The sequence below is a fragment of the Phoca vitulina genome, unplaced genomic scaffold (genome assembly GCF_004348235.1).
Source record: "Phoca vitulina isolate PV1807 unplaced genomic scaffold, GSC_HSeal_1.0 scaffold1, whole genome shotgun sequence".
Classification (NCBI taxonomy): domain Eukaryota; kingdom Metazoa; phylum Chordata; class Mammalia; order Carnivora; family Phocidae; genus Phoca; species Phoca vitulina.
The window spans coordinates 89,454,791-89,470,744 of NW_022589704.1; the positions used below are offsets into that span (position 1 = coordinate 89,454,791).

General features: G+C 37.9%; 1 pseudogene; it reads left to right on the forward strand.

Moving 5' to 3' along the window:
• Positions 1-11,955: 11,955 nt before the first annotated feature.
• On the forward strand, positions 11,956-15,372 carry LOC116632373 (annotated as a pseudogene).
• The last annotated feature ends 582 nt before the right edge of the window (positions 15,373-15,954 follow it).

The following is a 15,954-nucleotide window of genomic DNA, read 5'->3' on the forward strand; positions in this document are numbered from 1 at the left end:
CGTTTTTCTGTTCACTGAACTTTCCAATTAGTGTCCACTTAAATGGATGCCAGGGAGAATTTCTTACAAGTCATGGTGTCATGTTGAATTGTGGTGATTATGAAGGGTACAGTGACAGGAAAGACCAAAGATATTTTTTCTCTCCTCATGCTGCTTGGCAAAAACTGAATGTGAAAAATAAGCCTTAAGTTAAGAATTCCCTGATATAAAAGGACATTAAGCCTTTTTTCCCCCTTCTTGCCATTTTGTTGTTGTTGTTGTTAAAAGTCCTTCTAATTTAAATGTTCCATTTCCTTGAGTTTTGTTTTTAAGATTATAGTTGTATATGGCGCCCTCAGGGTAATGTTATATTGATTATCAAATGTCTCCAGTGCATTTCTGCTCTTGGTCTATTTAAGTACAGAACAAAATATCTTTCATTCTAAATGTCATTTGCTGTGAGCTATTTTCTTGTACCCAGTTGCTTTCTTTTCCTTTTGTTTATCTTATTTTGCATATACTTTCACTTTTTATGAAATTGGTTATAATATGAGATTATGGTGTGTTCTGAGGGTGAATTTGAACATTAGGGCTGATATTTTATTTTGTGACAGAAAGATTAGGGTATTTTTTCCCCCATTTATTCTCCTTCAAAAAAAGAAATGTCCCAGTCAATGAATAATTTAAGTCCTTGAATTCTGAAGAGCATATTTGAGTATTCCATGGTACAGGCATCTTTATTTTATGTTTCCTTCCCCGAGGCAGGAGAGGTACCAGGTATTATAATATAAACTCAATCAGTCATGTCCTTTCCCCGAGCTGCATGGTGATGAGAGTCTCACCTCTAAGAGAATTTAATTCATGGACAGGAAGAGAATTCAAGGAAGGCCGCTGTCACCCTTATTCAATCTCCATTGCATTTTATGTAAGTCTAGGAGTACAAGATTTCAGCTTCACTCATGCTAAAACCAAGAGGGACAGTTTTCCTATGAAAGTACAGTTGTCTCTGGAATTTTTCTGGGGATCACCAGATTGTGATCAGGGGTTTGGAACAGGCTGTCTGCCTAATTCCCTCCCAGCTCTATTAACAGATCAGTGGTAGGAGTGGGGTAAGGGAGTGTTTCTAACTGTACTTTGGTTATGGTCTTTAGATCAGTTTTATCGAGACCTATTTGGCATTCTGGCTATCTCAATAAAAAGGAACATGCACAGATTACAGAAAAGTGGTGAGTTTACTTATCAGCAATTCAGAATACAATGGTAGCAGAGGATAATTTATGTTGAATTGTGTTCCCTCCCAAGTTTCAAGGCCATTTCAGGGTATGGCAAGCCACTACTATGGCTAGTCTGACTTTTAGAAATATGTTGGGCTTCTCTGTAAATTGGCTGTTTGGAATTTAGAAGCATAACAGTCCATAGAAATATTTTTGTCAAGTTTATATTTAGATGCCAGTTAGTTAACATGCAGCGTAACATTAGTTTCAGGTATACAGTCTAGTCATTAATCACTTACATACAACATCCAGTGCTCATCACAAGTGCCCTCCTTAATACCCATCACCCAGTCCATAGAAACATTATTAAAAATACTGACATAATTCCTAAGCTAGACCACTAACATCTATTTAACTCCCAGTGCAGTTGTAGTGTGGTATAATAGTATGACGAAACCAACAACCACTTACGTTTGGAAATGTGTTTGGAGTTCCAGTTACCTCCATTGTGGCCCTGGTTTCATGATCTGATATTTTCCCTCCACTCCCACCAACTCCACCACTTTCCCAGCTTGCCACAAAGAGACATTTACTCCTCCATCTCATGCTTGGAACTCTACATTTAGTTTTTGCTCTGGTCTTTTTCAGTTCTTTTCAAATGTTCGATGTGCCATCTTTCTATCAGTTCAAGGCCCTCATTCTCTCTCTCTCTCTGTGGTATTAAACTGAAGTCAGTACATCTGCATTAAGATTTCCAAATCTTTATTCATAATTAATATGGGCCTAAAGAATAAATCTATACATAAATGGAAACTTGTTAAAATAAAAATTATAAAATTACCACCAATCTAAAACCAAATGACAAAAACAAGGCCCTCATTTTTGCTGGTCACTCTAGCTGAAATGCTCCCTCATCCATACTTCTATTGGCTAACTCCTATTTGTTCTTCAGTGTGGGTGTCACCTTTCTGTAAAAACTTCCATGGTTCCTCCTTCTCATGCTTCAAGTTTATGTTAGGTCTCTGCATCTTAGCTAAAGAAGAGAGGATGACCAGTCTAGCTTCTACATTCACATGTACAGACAACTGCTGTTTCCACTGGCCCTTGGTGGTACTTGTTCCTAATGAGCACTGGCCCTGCAGAGATGTCAAAACGTGCTCTCCCACAACCCTGACAATGATGGTGAGATTCCTTCAGGGACTTCCATGTGTTTTTGAAGAAGGGTAACACCACCAGCACCAGTGCTAAGCTCTGCCACTCTTGGCTCCCAGGATTGGATCCTAGGGCTCAGTCTGTTAATTCACATGGATGGCCCCCTTCCTGAGAAATGAGGTCCCACAGACACTGGGTCATGATTGATCTGTACTATACCTCACAGATCCAGACTACTCTCTTCCTTCTTTTCCCAGGGACTTATATCTAGTGGTTGAGCAATGTATTAGTTTCCCAGAGCCACTGTAACAAATTAACACAAACTGGATGGCTTAAAGTAAGAGAAATTTATTCTTTCTTAGTTGGGGAGGCTGGAAGTTTGAAATCAAGGTGGCAGCGAGGCTACTGCTCCTTTCTAAGACTCTGGGGAAGAATCCTTTCTTGCTTCTGGCAGTTTCTGATAGCTGACAGCAATCCTAGGCATTCCTTGGCTTGTAGATATACCTCTCTAATATTTGCTTCTATCTTCAAATGACTTTCCGCCCCCCCCACCCCCACCGTGTCTATGTCCCTGTGTCCCAATTTCCCTCTTATAAAGACACCGGTCATATTGGATTTAGGGCCTGTCTTAATTTATCGTGACCTCATCTTAACTTGATTATAACTGCAAAGATCTTATTTCCAAATAAGACCACATTCAGAGGTTCATGGTGAACAAGAATTTTGGAGAGACTATTCAACCAAAAGTAAGCAGTTTCACCCTAAATGTTCAAAATCCAAACGGTCTATAACTGTTTTCCTCACAAAATGGCAATAACTCCCCATACTCTTATAGAAGGTTACTGCTAGTAGTTATAAAATGATTCATTCTCATAAAGGAGATTCCTCAAAAAGGCTGGGAGGTAAGGAGGCAACTAAGGTACAAAATTTAAGGAGGGGCTCATTCTCTGTGTCATGCAGGTACAGGGTTGTACTTATATGAGCCTTAAGTTTTGGGTATAGGTCTTTTCTTGCTTTACCCAAGTCCCAACCCTGTTCCCCAAGGCAATACAAGCCATACACCCATGAAAAATGGCAGTTGGGGTGAGCAACATTCCTGGCATCTTTGTGAATAGAAAGAGAAAAAAGTCTGTAGTTTTCATTGGTGGCATGTCACCCTGAGACATAATGATAACAAATGATGGGGTGATTCCTCTGTGTAAGCACTAAACTAAGGTCTTTTTATATAATTTATTCCTTGTAATCCCAAGAATATATTAATATCGCTGCCATATGATAGATGCAGAAATATAACTTCAGTTCTCTTAATTTCATATCACTTTGACCTCCATAGCACCTGACACAGCAGGGTGTTCAAAAAATGTTTGAATGAGAAATCCTGGAATATTTTTTTTTTTTTTTAAAGATTTTATTTATTTGACAGAGAGAGAGATAGCGAGAGCAGGAACACAAGTGGGGGGAGTGGGAGAGGGAGAAGCAGGCTTCCCGCGGAGCAGGGAGCCCAATGCGGAGCTCGATCCCAGGGCTCTGGGATCATGACCTGAGCCGAAGGCAGACGCTTAACGACTGAGCCACCCAGGTGCCCCAGAAATCCTGGAATATTTTGAAAAAGTGTATTTAGCTGATAACTAATCATAGTGGTTCTTTTTGTATTTGTCTGCTCAGGCTGCCATAACAAAATACCTTTGTCTGAGTGGCTTAAAGAAACTTACCTTGTCATAATTCTGGAGACTGGAAAGTCCAAGATCAAGATGCTGTCTAATTTAGTTTCTGGTTAGCACTTTCTTCTTGGTTTGTAGATGGTCATTTTCTCACTATGTACTCATATGGTCTTTCCTTTGTAAGAAACAAAGAGAAAGAGAGAGAAAGAGAGAGAAAGAGAGAGAGAAAGAGAGAGGGAGAGAGCTCTCTAGTGTCTCTTCTTATAAGGACACTAATCCTGTTGGGTTAGGGCCCTACATTTATGATCTCATTTAACTTTAATTATTTCCTTACTCCAAATATAGCTGCAAGGGGGTTAGGGCTTCACCATATAAATTTTGTGGGGACACAAACATGGAGTCTGTAATGCTCTGTGTCAGATGTTGTTATGGACAATAGCATGTAGAGATGAATGAGGCATCATCCTGTTCTTAAGGAGCCTAGAATCCATTGCAGCCGTTCCCAACTTGAGGGACAGGGAAGGAACATTAGAATTACCTGTGGAGCTTCTCCCAAACTAACAGGCAGTCACTTTAGGAACCACTAGATTTCTCATCTTACAGCTTGTTTATTTCCTGAGCTCCAAGTGACCTGAGTGCCCAAACCATGAAAATGCTGTTATGCAAATCTCCCTCCCTGTCCAATAATTGAGCTGTGCCTAAGGGCTATGTAACAACCTCAAATTGTGCTATTTCCTTAATAAAAAAAAAAAGAGAGGTATTTCAGAACATCCTTCCTCTGAAATTCCTCTGCATTAATTAAACTTTATTGTGTAAAGTGATTTGATGATTAATTAAAAAACTAATAAATTATTAATATTCTAATAAATAATAATATTCAGTATATGCTAATGATGACTCACATTTATAAACGATTCAATTTTTTAACACCACCTCTATAATTTATTACAAAATCTAATGAAAAACACTACCTACAAGGAAGTCCACATTTTGATTGTGCTTTCATTTTAGTCTATATCCCTGATTCACTTTTCTTTGCAAAGGAACTAGTAAGTTTATTATATTGATTAAGTCACAGAGAGAGAGAGAGAGAGAAGTGGGACTTATTTCATGTGTCTAAGAATCTTTCTCTTCAGATCTAGGAGGAGTTTGGAGGGAATGGCCTTCCTGAGTTCCCATTTAGCTTCCTAGAATCATAAACAATTCCTTAGACTCCAAGTTTTATAGACTATAATACGTCAACATCTAACACAATGCCTAACACAGAGGAGACGCTAAAAAATATTTGTTGAATGAGTGAATAAGCAAATAGCAAATTTGCTATTTAGCCCTCTTCTTTCTCTGTCCTGCTATTTCTCCAGTGTTGGTATGAAATGGGCTGTTCTCCCAGTAGGAGAAATAGAAATTGTTCAATGGCTTTAGAATAGGGCCTAAAAATGATTACTTTCATTATATAGGGAGATCTAAAATGTGTGATAATAAATGTGTATATACATGTTATAAATACATGTATATATTATATACATATAAAATAAAATATTATATATAAAATATATTATATTGAAATTAAATTTCTTCATTTAGAGTTAATCTTTTATTATATTACAGATTGGTATCTATTAACAATAAAGTTCAAGAATGCTGTCCTAGCATGTTTTCCCACAAAAATAACTCTCTAACTACTGGACAGAAATGAAACGTTTTAGTGGAAAATAGTATGCAAGTACAGAACACTGACTTTTCTTTTTTGGGGGGCTGGGAGGGCAGAGAATATAATTGGTTCAGATTTTTTTTTTTAAAGATTTTATTTATTTGACAGAGAGAGACACAGCGAGAGAGGGAACACAAGCAGGGGGAGTGGAAGAGGGAGAAGCAGGCTTCCCGCTGAGCAGGGAGCCTGATGCGGGGCTCCATCCCAGGATCCTGGGATCATGATCTGAGCCGAAGGCAGACTCTTAACGACTGAACCACCCATGCACCCAGGTTCAGATATTAATACACTGCCACTGCAAGGAGTAAACTTTATTTGCTTCCAAAATGTACTTTTATTACTTAGCAGATTCAACCTGTATTTAATCAGATTGCTAAATATTTCTTCTTATAATGGTGTTAGAAAGATAATAATGTCCTTCCTCAGGCAGGAAGTATTTGCAGGAAAACATACATAGTTATAACATGTTTTTTAATAATTGGACAGGATTTTCCCATCACTCACCCCATAGGTCCTAGAAATATTTTAAATAGAACCACAGATTGACTTTACCTTAGACTTAACATCTATTGCTAAGAAGACATGCTAGAAACTAGAAAGGCAAAAATTGTTTTGTTGCCAATCAGTGATGTTTCAATTTAAACTTAAGTTGTTTGGTACATAAAGTGCCTGAGTTACTGCTAGTGGTTGATGGGGGTTGCTTTTCAAGTGCTAAACTGTAAAACTATTTTATATAGCTGAAAGATATGGTAATTTTTTTCTCACTGATTCGGAAAAAAAAGTAGTTTAAAAAATAAACTCTGAAGTTGCAGAGTTATTTCTGTGGGAATGAAGAAAACAAGTTAGGATATTAAGTATTAAAAAATTCACACTCTGAATCTCGAAGCAATTGTAAAAATGTATTCATATTCCTAGGTGGTGCATTTTCTTTCTTTCTCTCTCTCCTTTTTTTTTTTTTTTTTTTTTTGTATAATGAGATGCACCAAATTTATTTGGGTTAAGTAAAATTCCCCACTTTCAAATGTATGCTGGGAGGAAGCTTGTCTTCTATGTTAATGTTAAAAAGGCTAGCAAAAGCAATTTTGTGTTTTGAGAGACCTTTCAGCTTTACTGTGACTATATAAAGAATGAGAGGAAGATGATGGTAGTGATTTGACTGGGATTGCCATTGCTTGCTGGGGGAGCAGTAGCGATTGTTATTCCTTGGTAAAACTGGACAGAATTAAATCCTGCTTCCTGTCCTCCCACCTTTTGTTCTGATTTTCCCAGGGTACAATGCAGAACTCAGGAAAGCATTTGAAATATTTCAGACTCCAGTATCTGGTGCCTTAGAAGAGCTGTGTCCTTAAAGACTTGTTTTGGAGGAAGCATTGAAGGGTGTGAGTGTAGAAATCTCCTGTGAAAATAAAAACACTTTAGAGATACTATCTCTTTTGAACATGGGCCCTAGGTAGCGCCAAAACAGCAAGGAAGGTTTGTTCTCCTTTCCCATGAGCACTTATTGAGAACCCATCATGCACCAGTTGTGGTGGGATGGGATAGGGAGTGCAATTACTAAAGTTTAGTCTCTTTTTCCAAGGAGGGGTGGGGCAGGAATTTATCTGTGAATATGTGAAAAGCAGAAATAAGACTGTAGGGAGATCTGGGGCTTGAGGCAGTGGAGAATGCCTGCCAAATCCTTCAAATTCAGTTGTTTACCAATATTGTGCTGACCAAACAAACTACTCAGTGGCATGATTTTTTACCCCTGGGCTGGCTATTTGCAACCTTTCATAGAGGGGCATGGGACAAAATAGTCAAGCAACCAACTCCAATACAATGTAACATGCGTTATAGTAAATACGTTTAAGATGAACTGCTATGGAAGCAGAGAAGAGGCAATATTTAGTTCTTTCTGAGGATATTGGACACGATCCCAGAAAAAAAATGACATATGAACTTTGTTTCTGTTTTGAAACTAGTATTTGTTGAGGGCTGACTGTGTCAGACAGTAGGCATATATTATCACATATGATAGAAAGGAAGGACGGGTTATTCCAGAGGGAGGGGAGAGTCCAAACAAGAGACAGGGAAATTTCAATGTGTGTTTTTCCTGCAAATGCCACTGACATTCTGGGGAGAGTAGAGAACACAAACTTGGAGTCATGTTGCAAATGTTTTTAATGTCATTCTACGCAGAGCTTGGTCACTTAGCAGCCTCAGGAAGTAATTGCATTACTTGGGGAGAGAGTGTAGAGGAAGAAGACAAATGTGTGGAGAGCAGGACCTTAAAAAGTGGCCAGAAGGCAGAGGAAAGTAACCCATTTTAGATGACTGAGAAGGAACAATTAGCAGGATAGAAGGGACACCAAGGGATAGTTTAGCTAAGCTAGCTTCCATTAAAATCTCCATGGAGAGAGAGATGCCAGCTTTTCTGGCCCTCCCAGTCAAGGTGCCAGACATGTGAATGAAAATGCTGTCTTGTATTTTCCAGGGCTTGTGTGGTAGCTCTGCTCCATGAATTCATCAAAAACACAACATTCTTGCCTCACTGCCTTACTATTTCTAGGATACTGCCTTCATCTTCATCATTCAAGATGGTGGTATGATGTTCCTGGAAGGAAGATGGAGGAAGGAAGGAAGAAGAAACAAAGACCATATCTCAGCTGTCTCTTAAGGTAGGTTCCTGCAAAATTAATGTAGGTTCCTATACAAAAATTCTAATTATGTCTCATTGGTCAGAACTTCTTCACATGGCCATACACACCTGTAAGGAAGACTGAGAAATATAATATTTATTCAGAGAAACAATGTATCCCATACAAAATTCAATTAAAGATAAGCAGCAGTGGTCTCTCTTATACCCAAGCAATGATATTGGGGAAATCAGGATTTCATTTACATTCAAGTATTCTTAGAAAAGAGTAGGGCTATAAGGGAATTTTAGCAGTTTGTAGATCAAAAATTAAAAAAAAAAAAAAAGTTGTTTCACTTTCGTACCATTATCCCAAATCATAAGAATTTTTGTTGCCTATCTATCTTACTGTAAAACTTCCTAATATTTCCAGATGTTTCTCTCCCTAATATTCCTGAAGCTCTCCAGGGGAATACATAATGTTCATGAACCTTTTCCTACCATTTCTCCCATGCTGCTTCCTGCTGTTGGGGAACAGAAACTGATGCCCTCCTTGAGGGCAGACACCATATTGACCACTCTTTCTGAGACCTCCATGCCACCATTAGAGGATCTAGAAATCTACGTTCTGTATTCCTTCCTGCCATGGATGTCATTTGATTTGTCCCAGAAACAATAGCTTCATGAGTGGCAAAGTCTCTTTCAATTCAGAGCTCATGCTGCCATGGCCCATAAAGTATACTCATATTACCAAAATTAGTTGTGCTACTAGTAATTGAATTTTCAATGGTCTATGTGGGGAGAACCAGAACTCTCAACTCACCCATAGCTTAGATAAAGAGACATACTCATGCTTTCAAACTCCTTCTATCTTCTATGCTATGTTCCCTCCCAGGTGTCTTATTGCTCTTAGTTGGATTCCAGGCCCTTACCAGTTCATTGACTTATCTTTGCATGTCAGTGGAGAGGGGTCATGGACTCAGATTCATTTCCCCTTTTTCTTATAAGTCTTATTTGTTATGTATTCATTTGTTTTCACAAATAATTGCAAAGAAGAAGGCAGGCTGCTAACCTGGCAGCAACCAGTGATGAAATAAATGCACCTGGGTATACTGGGAAAGGCATAATAGAACTCCATAGGTAAGCAGAGTTTAAGCCCTGGGCCCATTTTGTGCCCTATGACATTAGTCATAGAATATTTAATAGGAGTTAGAGCAAGGGGCTAGAAAAGAGCAGTCAGCAAGAAGTAGTGTGGCCAGGGAAAGAAAGGTCTGTGACAGGGGTGGGTTGTGATGGATACAGACAATGGACTGGAGGAACATCTCTTTTGCCTGGTGATTATGCATCATGAGAAAAGAGATGGCATTTGGGAATGGGAGCAGGGTCATCAGAAAGTAGAGAATACCACTGACAGAAAAATTGGGAGGGCTCCTGAGTTTGATTTCCTTCCTTGTTTTTCCCCAAGGCCAGTAATACATATAAGCATTTTGAAACTATTCCTTAAAGTATTTTTAATGATTACAATTCATGATTAGTTCAACTTCAATGTCAGTTCTAAAGAAATGACAGTTTTCTTGTGCTCTAAAAAAAAAACTATGCTATTAATTAACTACTTTTGAATATATTAGCTTTATTCTGGAGTGATGTTAGAAATTCTCCCACCTCCAAGTATTTTCTTCTGTAAGTGTCCATTGTCTGTGTCTTGAGTCTTTAGAATTTTAACATTTTAATAGGGGTTAATAGCAGAGAAGTTAATTACATTACATTATGGAATAAAGGGATTGAACATGATTTCATTACTACTTCCACATATGATGGAATGGTGAACAACAGAACTTACCTCTTATTTTGTGGCTAGAGAAGGAGGAGGAGGAGAGTATTAGCAGAACAAGGTATCCCAAAACATGATTATGGACAACTGGTGACTGCTAGCATGATCTCTACAACTGGGGGAGGGTTTCTTAACAGGACCACAAAGTGCAGCAATAGGAAATCCAATATTCCCTGAGATGATATATCTCAGTCCAGGCAGGCAGCCCTGGGAGAACTGGCTCCAAGAAGGGGAACTAAGGACATAGGTATCAGAACTACAATTCTGAGGAGGGTTCGTAAGAGCAAGGCACTAGGGGGTCCTTGGAGGATACTAAAAGAGAAACTTAAATATACAGAACAAAGTAAGCAGGATAAGGTCAGGGCTTGAAAGAACCATGAACTGAATTCATCTGTAAAGTTCTCCATAGGTTCTAGAGGGAGTCATCATCAAGTACAGGGAATTGGAGCTCATTCCAATTCTTGAACCTTGGGGGGATTCCATTTTGCTTGACTGCTACTTAACCATATTCACTGCTACTTAACCATAAGCACCCTCAGACTTAAAACTGACAACACATTCTCCCATGTCTCTTCTCTCACTATGTGATTGGGCAGCTGTGCTGAAAAAAAAAGACTAATGAATATACTAGTAATTATTATTTGAATGTAAGACTATGCTAAATACATCATACCTATTGCCTTGTTTAATTCTTAAATCTTTAAACTATGTACATATTAGGAAATTGAAATAGAGGAATAGAGGAATTGGGAAATTGAAATAGAGGAATTTGGAATTGGGTCATCTTTCTTGAAGGCTCTTAGCACTTAAAGTTTTTATATATAAAAATACTATGTGCCCTGACCACCCCCCCAAAAGAAAGTGGGCAGTTTCTTACCCTACCTCCTTTACAATCATTCAATTAATGAAATGTTTGACATTTGACATTTTTGAGACTTCCTTGTGTTGATTATAGCTCATTAATAATTTACAAGAGGAAGTTCCCTAGTACAGCTGTGCTTTGGACATCTCCTGTGGGAGATGATACAACATCATAGATAATTATATAGCCCTCAGCTTCCCATAGATCTTGGCTTAAATCAAGTTTTTCATTATATCAGATGTGTGTCCTCAGGAAAGCCACTCATCTTCTCTAAGCCATTTTCCTCATCCATAAAATAGGGATAATAAATAAAATAGAGTTATTTTGAGGATTAAATGAGATCATGTGTATAAGGAGGCATGGTCCCTGCTTCATGCAGCTTAAAGTCTAGTACGGGTGGATAAACAGACAAACCAATAAAACCAAAACAAAAATGAAAACTATCCATAAGAAATATATTAATAAATTATAATGTTTTATGAAAAAAATAACAATTTTATTTGAAGCATAAAGGTGTCAAGGTATATGATTTAAATTGTACTCATACTTTTTCTTAAATACAATGGGAAGTTCTTGAAGGCTTTTAAGAAAAAGTGACATCAGAGATTTTCACTTTAAATTGTGGCTGCCATGTGGAGAATGGATGGAGGAGGGAGGAAGGCAAAAAAGGACAAATGCTGGGAGGCCGGGTAAGCAATCAGAATGATAAGAAGATGTAGATGGAGGGCACCTGGGTGGCTCAGTCGTTAAGCGTCTGCCTTCGGCTCAGGTCATGATCCCAGGGTCCTGGGATTGAGCTCCACATCGGGCTCCCTGCTCTGCAGGAAGCCTGCTTCTCCCTCTCCTACTCCCCCTGCTTGTGTTCCCTCTCTCGCTGTGTCTTTCTCTGTCAAATAAATAAATAAAATCTTTAAAAAAAAAAAAGATGTAGATGGATTTAAGTAATATTTTGGAAGTCAATTTAACAAGACTTTATAATGGACTAAATATAGGAGTCAAGGAGAAGTGGTAAGATATCAAGGACAATTCTCAGATTTCTGGCTTTAGCAGTACAGAGATTGGTAAATCTAGAGAAGGAACAGATTTAGTGTGGGAGAAGGATGATCAAGAGATCAGTTGTGGAGAGGCTACATTTTAGGAACATGTGAGCTATTTAAGCAGATGTAGAGAATAGGCAGCAGGCTCTCATGTCTGAGGTCTGTACTGGGCATGAACATTCAGGAAGCACCAAATCTGTATGATTTCATAGCTATGGGAAAGGATGAGATCATTGAAAGAGTGTGTAGAGAAGAGGGTGGAAAAATTAGCCCTAAAGATACCCAATATTTGAAGGTAGAGGAGCTATTAAAAGAATAAAAAGTTCTTAAGAGTGACAAAAATAGAAAATGAAGGTTTATTGTCTGTATGGCACAATTTTATACTTCAATAGAAATTTTAATTTTCTACTTTTTCTTACCTAGTTGTATTACTTTTCTAATGAGATGAACATTTCTAGGTAGAAATTATGATTCTTCCTCCTTTGGTGCTTTATATTGCCAGAGTCCAAGAAATATTTTTGATTGATTTGAGAAAAAGAGATGATAAAATGAAGATTCTAACTTACATCAGAACACTGAAAGTCATTTTTCCTTACGTATCAAATGCTTATGGTCTTTAATGGACCATTAAAAAGGTTTTATCTCATCTCTTTGCATAAGCAAGAAGGAAACTTTTCATAGCAAAACCATTTTATTCCTTGTCTACTTAAATCAGATATCTTATTTGTTAGTCGATTAGGGCCATTCAATTGCAATAAAGACTCTAAATCAGAGGTTGACAAAATAGGCAAGTATCTGATTATGTTTCTGGACTTATTCAATGGCTAATCAAAACTATAATCTTTACTTGATTATGTGTAAGAGGGGTAATACTTCAGTTTTCTATCAGTTAATCATGAAATAAAAAAAAAAATCCGTTAAAATACTTCATAGCCTTTATACCACCTGCCCACAGGTACAGTAATTACTGAAAGGCAAAAAGAAGAGTGGGGAGAAAGATTATTTCTAAGACAATTTTAGTTTTAATACTTACTTAAGTTATGGCTGCATGATTGTCGAGACAGAGATCTACAGAGTAAATGAAAGAGTTTTGGTGGAAGATGACACTTAAGTTTAAAAGTAAGAAACATAGGTAGTTGTGTTTATCATCTGACTGTGGTGATGCTCTCACCTCTGATTTCCATGTACTTAACTGGGGAACTGGACATTCATGGGATGAGCCTTTTGACCAAACAAAAACAAAAACAGTGCCCCCCCCAACAAAAATAAAAAATCTTGTTCTTTGGATAACAGCTATTGTATTGTTTTGGGTGGATTCATGTAAATATTTAGTTATGTATTTATTTGAGAGAAAGAAAGAGCTTGAGTTGGGGGTTGAGGGGCAGAGGCAGAGGTAGAGAGACAATCTCCAGCAGATTCCCAGCTGAGCGCTGAGCCTGATGAGGGGCTCAATCTCATGACCCTGAGATCACGACCCGAGCTGAAATCAAGATTCTGATGCTTGGCCCACTGAGCCACCCAGGCACCTCTTTATTGAAGGTTTTTGAACAGTGCACGTACAGCTTCCAAAAAGCATGTATGTATATATTCATCCTTTCATTCATTCAACAGATATTTATCGAAGATTTATAAGTATTGATATATGCATAAGTATATATGTATATACACATGTCATGCCATGTATTATATATGAAACACATATATGTGTATGTGTGATGTATTACATATGTAGTATGTACATATATGTACATGTAATATATTATAATTATAGGATACATGTGTGTGCATTCATACACACATATGTTCCCTAGGATAACCAGAAACTACTAAAAATGATTTTCAGTTAGATTATCTGCACACCAAAGATTTTTTAGGGAAACAGCTTAAATAATTTTTTTCTCTATTTTATTTTTTCAATCTTATAATTTTATTTACTTATTTTTCTTTTTCCAAATTTTTATTTAAATTCCAGTTAGTTAACATACAGTGTAGTGTTAGTTTCAGATGTAGAATTTAGTGATTCATCACTTACATACTTACCTTCCTTTCTTTTTTCCCCGTCTCTCCTCCTTTCATTTCCAAATTTCCCAATGATACATGATATAATAGACGTTATTGTCTAATTTACAGAATATGCTTCTACTTTTTCATTTTAAATATGAGTTTAAAAAATATTTGCTATAATAGGGATATCATAGTGGTTCTGGATCCAGAATATCTGAGTACAACTTCCTAGCTGATGAACAAGTTTTTCTGAGTCTTTGTGACTCAGTTTCCTTGTCTGCAAAATAGAGATAATAATAGCGCTGATTCTGAAGGGTTGTGAAGACTAATGAGTCTTTTTTCCAGTGCTACCCAGGGAGGGGTCTGTACGGCATTGTTGCATTGTTTTGCGTTTCCGTCGTAACTTAAAGGGAAACTTTCACAGTGTCTGGAGCCCTTGATGTCCTACAAATGAAAGAGGAGGATGTTCTCAAATGCCTTGCAGCAGGAACCCCCTTAGGTGGCACCATCCTTGATTTCCAAATGGAACAGTACATTTACAAAAGGAAAGATGATGGCATCTACACCATATATCTGAAGAGAACAGGGAGAAGCTTCTGTTGGCAGCTCCAGCCATTGTTGCACTGAAAACCCAGATGATGTCAGTGTCATATCATCCAAGGATACTGGCCAGCGAGCTGTGCTGAAGTTTGCTGCTGCTACTGGAACCACTCCTATTGCTGGCCACTTTATTCCTGGAACATTTACTAACCAGATCCAGGCAGCCTTCCTGGAGTGGGGACTCTGGTGGTTCCTGATCCCAGAGCTGACCACCAGCCTCTCACAGAGGTGTCCTGTGTTAACATGCCTACCATTGCTGTGTAACATACTGTCCTCTGTGCTATGTGGACATTGCCATCCCTTGCAACAACAAGGAAGCTCACTCAGTGGGTCTGATGTGGTGGATGCTGGCCTGGGAAGTTCTGCACATGTGTGGCACCACCCATGGGAGGTCATGCCTGATTTCTACTTCTACGGAGATCCTGAAGAAATTGAAAAGGAAGAGCAGGCTGCTGCTGAAAAGGCTGTGACCAAGGAGGAATTTCAGGGTGAAATGGATTACTCCAGCTCCTGAATTCACTGCTATTCAACCTGAAGTCACAGACTGGTCTGAAAGCATGTAGGTGTCCTCTATGCCTACTCAGCTGTTCCCTACTGAAGACTAGAGTGCCCAGCCGGCCACTGAAGACTGGTCTGCAGCTCCCACTCCTCAGGCCCCTGAATGGGTAGGAATAACCACTGAGTGGTCTTCAGGTGCTCTTCCATAGAAACAAACAAAATGGAAATAAGGTTGATGGAAAATAAACAGTTTCTAAAAACAAAACAAACAACAACAACAAAACACATATAAAGTGACTAGAACAGAAACTAAGGGCTCAGTGCACCAATACATGTTAGCTATTTCTATTTTCCTTCTAATCTCTCTTGTTAAAGATCTTTTTTTGTTGTCATTTTAAAATATGTAATTTGGGTTCAAATTTATTAATTGTTCTAGTGAATCTCTGTTTCCTTTTTACCTGCTCTGTATTTTTTCCTTTGGAAAAATTCTGTCTTAAAAGAGCCAGTTTTCCTACTTATAAATTCATCTAATTATCACTTTGCCTAAAATAAAACCCCCTTGAGAGTTTTTATATTCATTTAATAGCTCCTCATTTTTGCCATATTTTAAAGTATATACAATCTTTTAAATTAATGTACCTAAATATTTACTATGACAAATAGCTGTAGAAAATTTTAAAAAAAATCACATTTATAGCATTTTGTGCTTTAGGAGACTGTCTTATATCCCTTCGGTGATTCTTCCTATTTTTGTCCATTTTCATGACTTAAAAACACTTTTTCCTAAAAAA